Raw genomic sequence first — 14,008 nt, forward strand, 5'->3', positions numbered from 1 at the left:
TAGAAGCAGTGATAGATTTTACTTTCTTGAACTCAAAATTCACTGCAGACAGTGACTGTAGCCATGTAATTAAAACACAGTTGTTCCTCGGAAGGAAAGCGACGACAAACCTAGGCAACATGTTAAAAAGCAGAGACATCACTTTGCTAACAAAGGTCTATCTAGTCAAAGCGATGGTTTTTCCACTGTCACGTACAGATGTGAGAGTTGAATCATAAGGGTGAGCACCAAAGAACTGATGCTTTGGAATTGCGGTGCTGGAGAAGACTCTTGAGAGTCCCTTGGACTGAAAGGAGCTCAAACCAATGAATCCTAAAGAAAATCAACCCTGAACATTCATTGAAAGGACTGATGCTGAAGCTGAAGCTCCAATACTTTGGCCACCTGATGGGAAGAGCCAACTCACTGGAAAAGACCCTGATGCTAGGAAAGATCAAAGGCAACAGGAGAAAGACGTGGCTAGATAGCATAACTGACTCAATGGACGTGAATTTGAGCAAACTCTGGAAGATAGCAAAGAACAGGGAAGCCTGACGTGCTACAGTCCATGGGGTTGCAAAGAGTCAGACAAGACTGAGCGACTGAACAGCGACAATGAACAATAAAACTCTATTCATTCAAATTATTGACTTAAGAAATATAAATTAAAAAAAAGATAAAGTAGACAGTACTGCCTTGTAACATGTCACCAGAGCCTTGTGCTAAGGTGTTCCCAGTCCAACAAATGGCTATCTTTGATTTTCAGATGCCTGCTAGTGTAACTACACGTATTATCACCTGGTACATATTTCTACATCTTTTCCACAAAGATATAAAAGTCTTTAGTTGTATTCTGGCATTTCTCTCCAATATTTTTTAAACATTACCAAAGTGCTTCCTATAGTCACTTACAGAAGTCATTATTCCAACCAAAGAATAAAGTTCATCTAGACCTGCATGTGTTCTACCTAGATTTAAATTATCTAGTTACCCTTATTCCCTACTACTCTATCTGGACTTCCTTCAGTCTTCTTGGGTGGCTCAGACAGTAAAAAAAAAAATCTGCCTGCAATGTGGGAGACTTGGGTTTGATCCCTGGGTCGGGAAGATCCCCCAGAGAAAGGAATGGCAATTGACTTCAGTATTCTTGCCTGGAGAATCCCATGGACAGAGGAGTCTGGTGGGCTATAGTATATGGGGTCGCAAAGAGTCAGACACAGCCCAGTGACACACACACACATACACACACACACTACTTCCTACTTCCCTACTACTCATATTTCTCTATTAATATTTGAGATTTGGTTTATCTACATGTTTCTCTTTTATATACCACTTCAGTTATTCTGCTTTCTCTCTGTCTTTGTCTAACTTCAATTTTTGTCCCATTAGTGTGTCTCTTTCTCTCTACTTTGTTCTTTTTTTTTTTTTTTTCATTTAATTGTATTTATTTTTGGCTGTTCTGGGTCTTCATTACTGTGCGCAGACTTCCTCTAGTTTCGGCAGGTGGGGGCTGCTCCCTAGTTGCGGAGCTTGGACTTCTCACTGCGGTGGCTTCTCTTCGTTCCAGAGCATGGGCTCCAGGTGCACAGGCTTCAGTAGTTATGGGGCACCGGCTTAGTTGTCCTGAGGCTTGTGGAATCTCCTTGCACCAGGCATCAAAGCCATGTCCCCTGAACTGGCAGGCAGACTTTTAACCACTGGACCACCAGGGAATTTCTCTACTTTGTTCTTTTTGGCCAAAAACATCTCCATCTCCTAATCCTGCCATGTACTTCTTGCCTCAAACCTTTGTTGCTGTTAGCTTGAAACATATGAAAGTATACATTGCCTGATATTTTTTTTACATTTTCATTGCCCCCATATGTTTGTCTTCCATGTTTCTGTTTTTGCCCTCCCAGTGTTTGACCATTTACTTATTCACTCTTAGTGGATGAATATCTATTGACGACCTGCAATGTCCAGGTCTATGCTAGACGATGGCAACACCAAGTCATGACCCAGCAAGCACCTTCAAAGAGCTCATGAACTAGTAGAGAATTCATACAGATAAGCAAGAAGTTACAAAGATGTGGAAAGAATGATTATAACCAAGAAGCACAAAGGTGGGGATACTAAACCCAGACTGTGAAAGTCAGAAAACATGTTCTGGAAGGTAAGACAGCCATTCTAAGGCCAGAAGTAGAGGCTACAGGACATATGTGCAGGCCCACAGATTTCTGGAGATGTCATCTTTTTTCATCAGAATCACTTGTGACATCTTAACTTTTAAAGTTTACTATTTCACTATCTTGATAAATTACTTCTCACTCTTTCATTAATAAAAATTTTAAGGACCCGCTCAGTACCAGGACCACAATAAGTGTGGTCTTTTCTTTTTAAGGCCCACTGTTTAATATCTATTTTTATTTATTTATCTCGTCTTAGCTGCAGCACGTGGGTTCTTCGATCTTTGTTGAGTCACACAGAATCTTTTTTAGTTGTGGCTTGTGGAATCTATTTCCTTGACCAGGGATCGAACCTTCATTGGAAGCATGAAGTCTTAGCTACCAGACCACCAGGCAAGCCCCTAAGACTCAAATTAAAGACTCAAGGCAAAAAAAAAAAAAAAAGACTCAAGGAATTCTCTGCTTTCACCCTCCCCCATAATTTGGGGGAACTTTTAACCTGTTTTTCCAAAATGCAAAGTACTCATTTGGCTCTTGCTACTGTTTCTTCCTCAACAACAAATAACTAAATTTTTAGTTTCCTTTTTACTTTGAAATTGCTCAGTGTAACTTATTGAGTGCTTTCTATGGACAAGGCACCATACTATCAGCTCTGGGAGATATACAATGATGACTAAGCTTCCTCATGAAGCTTATAAACTAATAAGGGAAAGGTGCACAAAGAACAGGATATAGAGAATAATAGATGCTCTACTAAAGATATTTTATGTTTAAAGATTAGAATTTCTTAGTTTTAATTAAATTCAGAAGAGGATTGATTGTTTTTTCCTGAATCATTAGCAAGTTGATAAGATTAGGACAGAAAGTCTAGATCAAGTCAAAACATTTTTGAGAGGCATTGTGTAATTTTTTTTAAACTATTTTTGTTTTCAATACATCCCAGAGGAAAGGGTGCCTGTACCAGTCTGATTGTATCCAATAATTCAGAAGTCAGTTCATTAGATTAACAAAATTTAATAGTGGTATTATGGATCAAATTAGATTTTAAAATAGGTATTGGAATTTCAGTGTTACCCCTGGGCTTTCACATTCTACATTATGTATTTCTGTAATTTTGGAATACTTCTTAGTAATGATAATGTGTTACTTTTTTAATTAGAAAAAATACATTCATAAATACATATATGGAGCTTCAATTAGGAAGATGAATGTGTGCCCTAAGTCGCTTCAGTCATGTCTGACTCTTTGCAACTCCTCTGTACATGGAATTTTCCAGGCAAGAAATCCTGGAATGGGTTACCATTTCCTACTCCAGGGGATCTTCCTGACCCAGACTGAACATTCACCTCTTCTGTCCTGCATTGGCAGGTGGGTTCTTTACCACTAGTGCCACCGAGGAAGCCCAACCCAACTCTAGCAACCCCATGGACTGCAGCCTACCAGGCTCCTCCATCCATGGGATTTTCTAGGCAAAAGTACTGGAGTGGGGTGCCATTGCCTTCTCCAATTAGGAAAATACATTGTGCTAATTCTCCAGAAAGGTATCTGTTAGCTTCCTTTTTCAAAATGAAATATATATATATATGATTATGAAAGTTGAAAAAATATGGAAAAAAGAAAAAAATTACCTATAAAGCCACTACACTAACTCAATTGTTTTCTATGATGTGTTTTTCTCCTCTTGTTTTTTTTTGTACATTGATGAGGTTGTTTTTAAGTGATGAGATAGCAACAGTTCATTTTAAAATTTTAATTTGTCTTATTGAAGTATGGCTGACTTACAATGTTGTGTTAGTTTCTGATATAGAGCAAATAATTCAGTTATACATGTATATAATAGTTTGCATTTGTTTATCCCAAACTCCCAGTGCATTCCTCCCCAGCCCTCCTCCTTTTTGGCAATCACGAATCTGTTCTCTATGTCCTGTGAGTCTGCTTCTGTTTATAGATAAGTTCATTTGTGTCATATTTTATTTATTTATTTTTATTTTATATTGGAATATAGTTGATTAACAATGTTGTGTTAGTTTCAAGTGTACAGCAAAGTGATTCAGTTATATATACATACATGAAAGTGAAAATCACTCAGTCATATCTGACTCTTTGTGACCCCATGGAATTCTCCAGGCCAGAATACTGGAATGGGTAGCATTTCCCTTCTCCAGGGATCTTCCTAACCCAGGGATTGAACCTAGTTCTCCCGCATTATAGGCAGATTCTTTACCAGCTGAGGCACCAGGGAAGCCCAAGAATATTGGAGTGGGTAGCCTATCCCTTCCCTAGTGGATTTTCCTGATCCAGGAATCAAACCATGGTCTCCTGCATTGCAGGCTGATTATTTACCAGCTAGTCAAGGCTATGGTTTTTCCTGTGGTCATGTATGGATGTGAGAGTTGGACTGTGAAGAAGGCTGAGCGCCAAAGAATTGATGCTTTTGAACTGTGGTGTTGGAGAAGACTCATGAGAGTCCCTTGGACTGCAAGGAGATCCAACCAGTCCATTCTGAAGGAGATCAGCCCTGGGATTTCTTTGGAAGGAATGATGCTAAAGCTGAAACTCCAGTACTTTGGCCACCTCATGCAAAGAGTTGACTCATTGGAAAAGACTCTGATGCTGGGAGGGATTGGGGGCAGGAGGAGAAGGGGACGACCGAGGATGAGATGGCTGGATGGCATTACTGACTCAAAGGACATGAGTCTGAGTGAACTCTGGGAGTTGGTGATGGACAGGGAGGCCTGGCATGCTGCGATTCATGGGGTCGCAAAGAGTCGGACACTACTGAGTGACTGATCTGATCTGATACATGTATTTATTCTTTTTTCAAATTCTTTTCCCATTTAGTTTATTACAGAATATTTAGTGGAGTCACTGTGCTATACAGTGGGTCCTTGTTGGTTGTCTATTTTAAATACAGTACAGTGTCACACCAATATTTGTTGCAGTGCTGTTTACAACAGCCAATACATGTAAGCAACCTAAATGTTCATCAATAGAATAATGGATGAATAAGATGTAGTGTATATATATATGATGGAATATTACTCAGCCATTAAAAAGAATGAAATAATGCTATTTGCAGCAACATGAATAGACTTAGAGATTATCGTACTAAGTGAAGTAAGTCAGAGAAAGACAAATATCATATGATACCACTTTTATGCAGAATCTAAACAAAGTAATACAAATGAACTTGTATTTACAAAACAGAAATAGGTTCACAAATTTAGGAAACAAACATGGTTATCAGAGGGGAAATGAGGTGTGGTGAGGGATAAATTGGGAATTTGGGATTGAGAGAGCAATATTTCTTAATAATATTTAACCCACAGAAATAAGAACATTTTCTTCACATATACACAGTTCTGTGTTTTTGGCCCAGGTGGAAAGGTAGAATCATGGAATATTTACATGAAAATACCTTATAGATTATTCTGAAATATTCAAACTCTCATTATCATCTCCCACTAGGTAAAACCATTATCTTCCAGGTTTACTACTTTGTAGATGGAGTCATATTAACAGTAATAATCCAGATTTTATTGACACTTGTCATGAAGAGAGGTTCATGACATTGTACAGGAGACAGGGATCAGGACCATCCTGAAGAAAAAGAAATGCAAAAAAGCAAAATGGCTATCTGAGGAGACCTTATAAATAGCTGTGAAAAGAAGGGAAGCAAAAAGCAAAGGAGAAAAGGAAAGATATACCCATTTGAATGCAGAATTCCAAAGCATAGCAAGGAGAGATAAGAAAGCCTTCCTCAGTGATCAGTGCAAAGAAATAGAGGAAAATAATAGAATGGGAAAGACTAGAGATCCCTTCAAGAAAATTAGAGATACCAAGGGAACATTTCATGCAAAGATGGGCACAATAAAGGACAGAAATGATACGGATCTAACAGAAGCAGAAGATATTAAAAAGAGGTGGCAAGAATATGCAGAAGAACTATATCAAAAAAATCTTTATGACCCAGATAACCAGGATGGAGGGATCACTCACCTAGAGCCAGACATCCTGGAATGTGAAGTCAAATGGGACTTAGGAAGAATCACTGTGAACAAAGCTAGTGGAGGTTATGAAATTCCAGTTGAGCTATTTCAAATCCTAAAAGACGATGCTGTGAAAGTGCTGCAATCAATATGCCAGCAAATTTGGAAAACTCAGCAGTGGCCACAGGACTGGAAAAGGTCAGTTTTCATTCCAGTCTCAAAGAATGGCAAATGCCAAAAAAGCTCGAACTACCACACAATTGCACTCATCTCACATGCTAGCAAAGTAATGCTCAAAATTCTCCAAGCCAGACTTCAACAGTACGTGAACCATGAACTTCCAGATGTTCAAGCTGGATTTAGAAAAGGCAGAGGAATCAGAGGTCAATTGCCAACATCCGTTGGATCATTGAAAAAGCAAGAGAGTTCCAGAAAAACATCTATTTCTGCTTTATTGACTATGCAAAACCCTTGACTATGTGGATCACAAGAAATTGTGGAAAATTCTGAAAGAGATGGGAATACCAGACCACCTTACCTGCCTCCTGAAAAATTTGTATGCAGGTCAGGAAGCAACAGTTAGAATTGGACATGGAACAACAGACTGGTTCCAAATAGGGAAAGGAGTATGTCAAAGCTGTATATTGTCACCCTGCTTATTTAACTTCTATGCAGAGTACATCATGAGAAACGCTAGGCTTGAAGAAGCACAAGCTGGAATCAAGATTGTTGGGAGAAATATCAATAACCTCAGATATGCAGATGACACCACCCTTATGGCAGAAAGTGAAGAACTAAAGAGCCTCTTGATGAAAGTGAAAGAGGAGGGTGAAAAAGGTGGCTTAAAACTCAACATTCAGAAAACTAAGATCATGGCATCTGGTCCCATCACTTCACAACAAATAGATGGGGAAACAGTGGGAATAATGAGAGACTTTATTTTGGGGGACTCCCAAATCACTTGCAGATGGTGACTACAGCCATGAAATTAAAAAACATTTGCTCCTTGGAAGAAAAGCTATGACCAACCTAGACAGCATATTAAAAAGCAGAGACATCACTTTGTAAAAAATGTTCTGTCTAGTCAAAGCTATGGTTTTTCCAGTAGTCATGTATGGATGTGAGAGTTGGAGTATAAAGAAAGCTGAGCACTGAAGAATTGATGCTTTTGAACTGTGGTGTTGGAGAAGACTCTTGAGAGTCCCTTGGACAGCAAGGAGATCCAACCAGTCCATCCTAAAGGAAATCAGTCCTGAATACTCATTGGAAGGACTGATGCTAAAGCTTAAACTCCAATACTTGGCCACCTGATTTGAAGAACTGACTCATTTGAAAAGACCCTGATGCTGGGAAAGATTGAAGGAAAGAGAAGGGGACAACAGAGGATGAGATGGTTGCATGGCATCACTGACTCAATGGATATGAGTTTGAGTAAGCTCCAGGAATTGGTGATGGATAGGGAGGCCTGGTGTGCTGCAGTCCCTGAGGTCGCAGAGTTGGGCTGTGCAACTGAACTGAACCTAATGTCATGAAAAGGTCCCCCAAATTTTTCTGGGACTTCAGGTAATGTTTCACTTGTGCTATAAGTAAAACCAGTTACCTGTCTAGTCACCTCCTTTTTTCTTTCCTCTTCTCAGCTCTAACCATCATGGGCTAGATGTTGCTGAGTTTCCTGATGATGCTGCCTTCCCTAGGATGCTGCCACAGATGTCCTAGAAATGCCAAAGCAGTGCTGTGGTGTGTACAGAAGCATAGACTGCACTTCCCTGGTGGTTGATAATCTGCCTTCCAATGCAGAGAACATGGGTTCAGTGCCAGGTCAGGGAAGTAAAATCCCACATGCTGCAGGGTGACTAAGCCCTGAGCACCACAACGAAGATCCCCAGTGCCTCAACTCAGACGTATTTATGTTGATGTATGACAGAAACCAAACCAATATTATAAAGCAATCATCAGTCAATTAAAAATAAACTTTTAAAATAATATAAAGACATTTTTTTAAACCAAAGCAAGCACAGAATGTCCCCTTCTCCTCTCCCATTGTAGGTTCCCCAGCACACCATTTGTGTCCCATGTCCTGGGACACTTTCTACTCAAAATGTGGTCCATGGACCAGCATCATTGGGCAGAATTGTTAGAAATGCAGGCTCTCAGGTCCTGTATATCAGAATCTGCCTTTTAAGAAGAGTCCCAGGTGATTCATATACAAGTGACGGTCTGAGGAACACCTACTCAAGACACGCTCTGAGGCTACGATAAGAATTCGTTTGGGACAAGAGCAGTGTTGGGTCAGAAAACAAAAGTAGCAAATAATAGGTCCTTTTATAATGATTTCTTCTCTTTGAAGACCTTGTCTTTATGACTGGGCCAAACATAGGCTACGTGGCCCCTTCTCTTAGGATGCACTCTCCCTCAGGAGCCCCTCAATCCTCACTACCTCACCAAGAGAGACTTTTGATGACCTGTCACTTCTTTTTCAGTGCAACCAGACGTGGCTTAGGCTCAAACTAAGAATCCACCACACATGGGAGATCTTATACCATGTAAAATATATATATTTATATGTATTTATATGTATATATAATTTATATACATGTAAAATAATTTTTTTTGTAACAAATATTGATTCAGCAGCTATCATTTCCTAATGGAGAAAGAACCAAAACGTTCCCACATGGAAGAGTCTTACTGTAGGTTGGAGAAACCAGCCTTATATCTTGACCCTACAGCGTGTCTGTGCCCTTTCTCCAGGTGAAACACCCTCTTCCAGTTCATTTCTCTACATTCTTACCCATGCTCCAAGGCCAATTTCAAATGCCGGTTTATCAATGTTCAGTTCAGTTCAGTCACTCAGTCGTGTAATTCCCTCCTATACATATGTCTTTAACAATTCAGAAGCTTCTGTGTGTTCAGTCGTGTCTGACTCTTTGCAACCCTGTGGACTGTAGCTCACCAGGTTCTCTGTCCATGGAATTTTCCAGGCAAGAATGCTGGAATGGGTTGCCATTTCCTCCTCCAGGGGATCTTCCCGATCTAGGGATCAAACTGCGTCTCTTGCATCTCCTGAGTTGGCAAGCAGATTCTTTACCACTTGAGCCACCTGGGAAGCTCTGACAAGTCAGAACTCCCATCATATCCTGCTTTAAGATTGTGTATGTTGAGGCCTTGTGAGAAGGGCATATGTCCCTTATAGGCAAAAAGTGTATTTTAGTCAGTTTTCTTAGATTCTCCATAGGACCTAACATGATATGCCGTAACTACTTTTTGAAAAAAAGGAAACAATTAAAGGTAATGAGCCTATTCTGTTAATGCTTCCCCATTCAGGAAGTGTTTAAATCAGCCTTCTCAAATCATAGTCAGAGAACATGGGGGCAAATACAAAACACTGGCTGGGATAGTTAGGAGGATTCCACTTTTTCCCAACTTTCTCTCTATCAGATTGGTTCTTTCATGCAAAATAAGGTCCTCATTGGTAGGTTAGTAGCTGTTAATCTCAGCTGAATAGCATTTCATCTTAACTTGTTTTCAGCTGAATAGAAGTGGGCTGGCTATATATATATATATATATATATTTAAGCCTGTTAGTATTTAAGAAGTCTCTTACCTTGGTGGGTAGCACGTTTTATGCCTGGTTTTTCCTAAAGCTGAGATGGCATCCCAGGCAAAGGGCCTTCTTTCTGAAGAATGTAGGGATGCTCTTAATCAAGTAGCATCTTATGAGCTGCATATCAGTGATGCTTATTTATCTATGGTTAGTATGTGTCCTGGAGTCACTGTCAGGGAGGTTTCAGATCTGGTCAGGATAATATATCTTACAAAGCCTTACTTATTTTTGTTGCAGCCATGTTTCTTGTTTGATACTAGAGGGACCAATTTAGTGGCTGGGATTTTGCTTCTTTGAGGCCCAGTGATTTAGAGCTGTGATTGCAAACTGTGGGTGAATAGTTGGGAGAATAATTCTTTTCCAGAGTAGTCCCAAAACTTGTGTGGGCATCAGACACTGCTATAAATAATTTTTCATCTATCTGCTAGTTTAGAGCTAGTGCTGATATGGTAGGGTTAATGAAATAGTTTGACTTTTGTAGAGTTCAATTGTTTTAAACATTTTCTTAAGTTTATTTACTTATTGGCTGCACTGGGTCTTCGTTGCTGTTGTGTGTGCTTTCTCTGGTTATGGTGAGTGGGAACTACTCTAGTTGCGGTGCATGGGCTTCTCATTACGGTGGCTTCTTTTATTGCAGAGCTCAGGCTCTAGGGCACATGGGCTTAGTTGCCCCGCAGTATGTGGGACCTTCCTGGACTAGGGATCAAACCAGTTTCCTTTGCACTGGTGGGCGGATTCTTAAACACTAGACCACCAGAGAAGTCCCAAGATTGACTTTTGAGTGTCACTTACTTTATGCTGGACTTCTGCCAGTTGTCAACATAAATACTGGTTATAGTGCTAGCATATAGGGTTCATAAACCTGACCCTTAAAGAGGCCTAATGGCCAAATGCTAGGCACCGCGTGTTAAAACCTGGGTCATGTCTCTGAAGTAGCCTGGGTTTGAGAAGGCAGTTGGGGCCTTCTGGAAGTCAAAGAGCAAACTGAGAACCCTGGACTGAACAAAGAAGGCCTCTTTTGGACAGCCACAGAGATAACAAAGTGAGTTTGTGTGAGGTTCCAGTCCTAAACATCGACTCCTCTCACCTGCAGTCTCTCCCCATTCTTATCCCTGCTCCAGGCCTGTTATTACATTGAAGATCCAGAAGCACCTACTTTTCATACATTCTTCCAAGACCAAGCTGATGTGAAGAGGGAGCATGCAAAGCAGTTCATAAAATATCTAAGAAAATATAAGTGTAAAATCTGCCTTCCGGTGATTAAGGTGACGATGTAGCTTTGTTATGATGATCTCTATAGGGCCTTTGCTGGGTCTGGATAACTAAGTTATCAGTTGCTATCTGACTTGTTCCATTACTCATGTTCCTACATGGGATTATAGAAGCTGACTGAGGGTAAGCATGTATCTTGTTTGTAACCTCTTCATATCATTTTGAGTAAATTTCAGTCACTAAATCTTAGTTTTTCTTTTCTGAAAGAGTGATACAAAGTGTGACCTCTGGACCAGCAGCAGCAGCCTGACCTGGGATCTTATTAGAAATGCAAATTCATGGGCCCCCACTCGAAGAAACTGAGTCACCCTCTCTAGGAGAAGGGCCCAAGGAGCTAAAGAGCTTAATAAGCTCTCCAGATGATTCTAATCCTCTGTATAGTTTGAGAAGATCTACTGTTCTCTTCTAGAGTGGTTTGTATCTTATGTTAGCTCTTTAATTCAGATACACCCTCAGGTATTTAATACAGCTGCCTCTTCAATGTATTTAATAAAACAAACTTTTTTTCCACTGGAACAGACTCTACATTTGTAGAGTTGTACATTCTATTTGCTACATGCTGCTGCTGCCGCTTAGTTGCCTCAGTTGTGTCGACTCTGTGCGACCCTAAGGACTGCAGCCTGCCAGGCTCCTCTGTCCAAGGGGTTCTCTGCTGCTGCTGCTAAGTGGCTTCAGTTGTGTCCGACTCTGTGCGACCCCATAGACGGCAGCCCACCAGGCTCCCCCCTCCCTGGGATTCTCCAGGCAAGAACACTGGAGTGGGGTGCCATTGCCTTCTCCTGGGATTCTCTGCTGCTGCTGCTAAGTGGCTTCAGTTGTGTCCGACTCTGTGCAACCCCATAGATGGCAGCCCACCAGGCTCCCCCATCCTTGGGATTCTCCAGGCGAGAATACTGGAGTGGGGTGCCATTGCCTTCTGGGATTCTCTAGGCAAGAGTAAAAGAGTGGGTTGCCATGCTCTTCTCCAGGGCATCTTCCCAATCCAGGGATTGAACCTGGGTCTCCTGCATTGCAGGCAGATTCTTTAATGCTGAGCCACCAGGGAAGCCCTATTGCTACATACTTGTCTCTTATTTCCTCTTTCTTAAGAATAATTACTATTACCAACTTAAACATTATGAATAGGGACACACCCAAATGATAGAGAATAGGTATTTATGTTCTAAAGGGCTTCCCCCATGGCTCAGATGGTAAAGAATCTGCCTGCAATGTAGGAGACCTGGGTTTGATCCCTGAGGGACTGGCAACCCATTCCAGTATTCTTGCCTGGAGAATCCAATGGATACAGGAGCTTGGTGGGCTACAGTCCATGGGGTCTCAAAGAGTCGGACACAACTGAGCAACTAACACAAACATACATATTTATGTTCTAAAACCAAGAAACAGAAAAAAGCGACAATCTAAAATTGATTTACTCCTAATGTTTTTGATATACTCTAAAGAAACGATCTAAACCTTAGTTGATGCTATTACATGTGGAAATATGCCTCCTTATCTGAGGGGTTCTTTTAACTCCAGGTCTCTAAAGACAACTAAATGTCTGGTGATAACTGAACTGAACTACTCTCCAAAGCTAAAGAAATTCCAAAGCTAATGAAGAGTGCACATAACTGGCTAGTGGTAGCTGTGCTTTGCAGAACATTAAAGTCACCTGGAGAACTTTTAAAAGCCCTGCTCCTCAGTACCAATTAAGTCAGAATGTCTGCAGCTGAAAGCCAGACACCAATATTTAAGGGGCTCCAGTGATTCCATCATGCCACAAAGCATGGAAACTACTGGCCTTTGCAAGCCTGTAAATCTACCCAGGAAGTAGGGTGTGACTAAACTGTGCCTTAGCTAGCAGAGTGACTCCCTGTTTCTCTCCAATAGAGGCCTGATATAGATAACTGGGGAACTGGTAAACAAGCTCTACTGTCTGCTCTGCAGTTGGAGAATGAGTTAAACAAGCTCCTGCAAGACCTGAAGGCCTCAGCTTCTAGGAACAGAGAAACCAATGTAAGTAGTAAACGGGTCATTTCACTTCTAGATGATGGCTTGCTTTTAGGAAATGAACCCAAGGCAATGGATCATCTAATGTGTTTATTTCCTCTGAAGGAAGTATATGAACTTATTTCTTAGAGTAGTTGGGAGGTGGGAGGAGCAGTGGCCCTGGTAAGGAGCAATGCAACTCAATACAAGATGGAGAAGTCTTTTCAGGAATAATTTGCACTCTTGATATTTAAATCCATCTTGAGAACCGCTATCCTAGACTACCCCCACAAAAGTGAATGTCAATGGTGACCTATTCTATAGACTTCTCTGAAGTGTTCTTTGGTTAATGGTGAACACTCTATTGCAGTGGTAACATTTCTCACCAAACTTCTTAGTTTCTCTGGAAGTTGAAGAAAATAATCTGGTAGAAAAGCTATCAGCCTTGCTGCTATTGGACTCACTGTAGAACCCTGAAAACCATCAAAGACCTGAGCCTTACACCAGAACCCTAAAATTTCAGTGCTTGGGAATGAGGTCTGGGAAGCTACTTGACACTTACCTATGATTCAAATAGGGTGAAAAACCATTACAGTATAGCTTATTAAATTAATCTGTGCTTTTGATGAGATGCTTTAATACTCATACTCGTTGAAAGTGGATGTTTGGTGGGAGGGGGGTTCAGGATGAGGGGGGGAGACACACACATACCTGTGGCCAATTCATGTTGATGTATGGCAAAAACCATCACATTATTGCAAAGTAATTATCCTCCAATTAAATAATTTTAAGAAAAGATAACATTGTAAACCAACTATACTCTAACAACTTTTTTAAAAAGTGGATGTTTGTGTTCATCTGGAGGTTTTGAATGTCAGAGATCAATGCCTTTGAACTTCATCATGCATGTAAATCATCTAGTCCCTTCTTAAAACATAGATTTTGATCTAGTAGGAGTGGAAGAGATTCAAGATTCTGCATTTCTGACAAGCTCCTAGAACTGCTGATCCATGAGCTATAATTTGGGT

General features: G+C 40.6%; 1 long non-coding RNA gene across 6 annotated transcripts in view; it reads left to right on the forward strand.

Moving 5' to 3' along the window:
- The window catches only part of LOC100848540 (uncharacterized), a 50,026-nt gene that overhangs the window by 19,314 nt on the left and 16,704 nt on the right, over nt 1-14,008 (forward strand). For 3 of the 6 annotated variants that reach the window (XR_009494871.1, XR_009494870.1, XR_009494869.1), the window contains exons 3-4: nt 7,774-7,873; nt 10,862-13,007. This is a non-coding gene — a long non-coding RNA (uncharacterized lncRNA). The remainder of the gene's footprint in view (nt 1-7,773; nt 7,874-10,861; nt 13,008-14,008) is intronic. The other 3 variants (XR_003035352.2, XR_009494872.1, XR_009494873.1) reach the window with 3 other exon arrangements.

The sequence above is a fragment of the Bos taurus genome, chromosome 1 (genome assembly GCF_002263795.3).
Source record: "Bos taurus isolate L1 Dominette 01449 registration number 42190680 breed Hereford chromosome 1, ARS-UCD2.0, whole genome shotgun sequence".
In the NCBI taxonomy this organism is placed as follows: Eukaryota; Metazoa; Chordata; class Mammalia; order Artiodactyla; family Bovidae; genus Bos; species Bos taurus.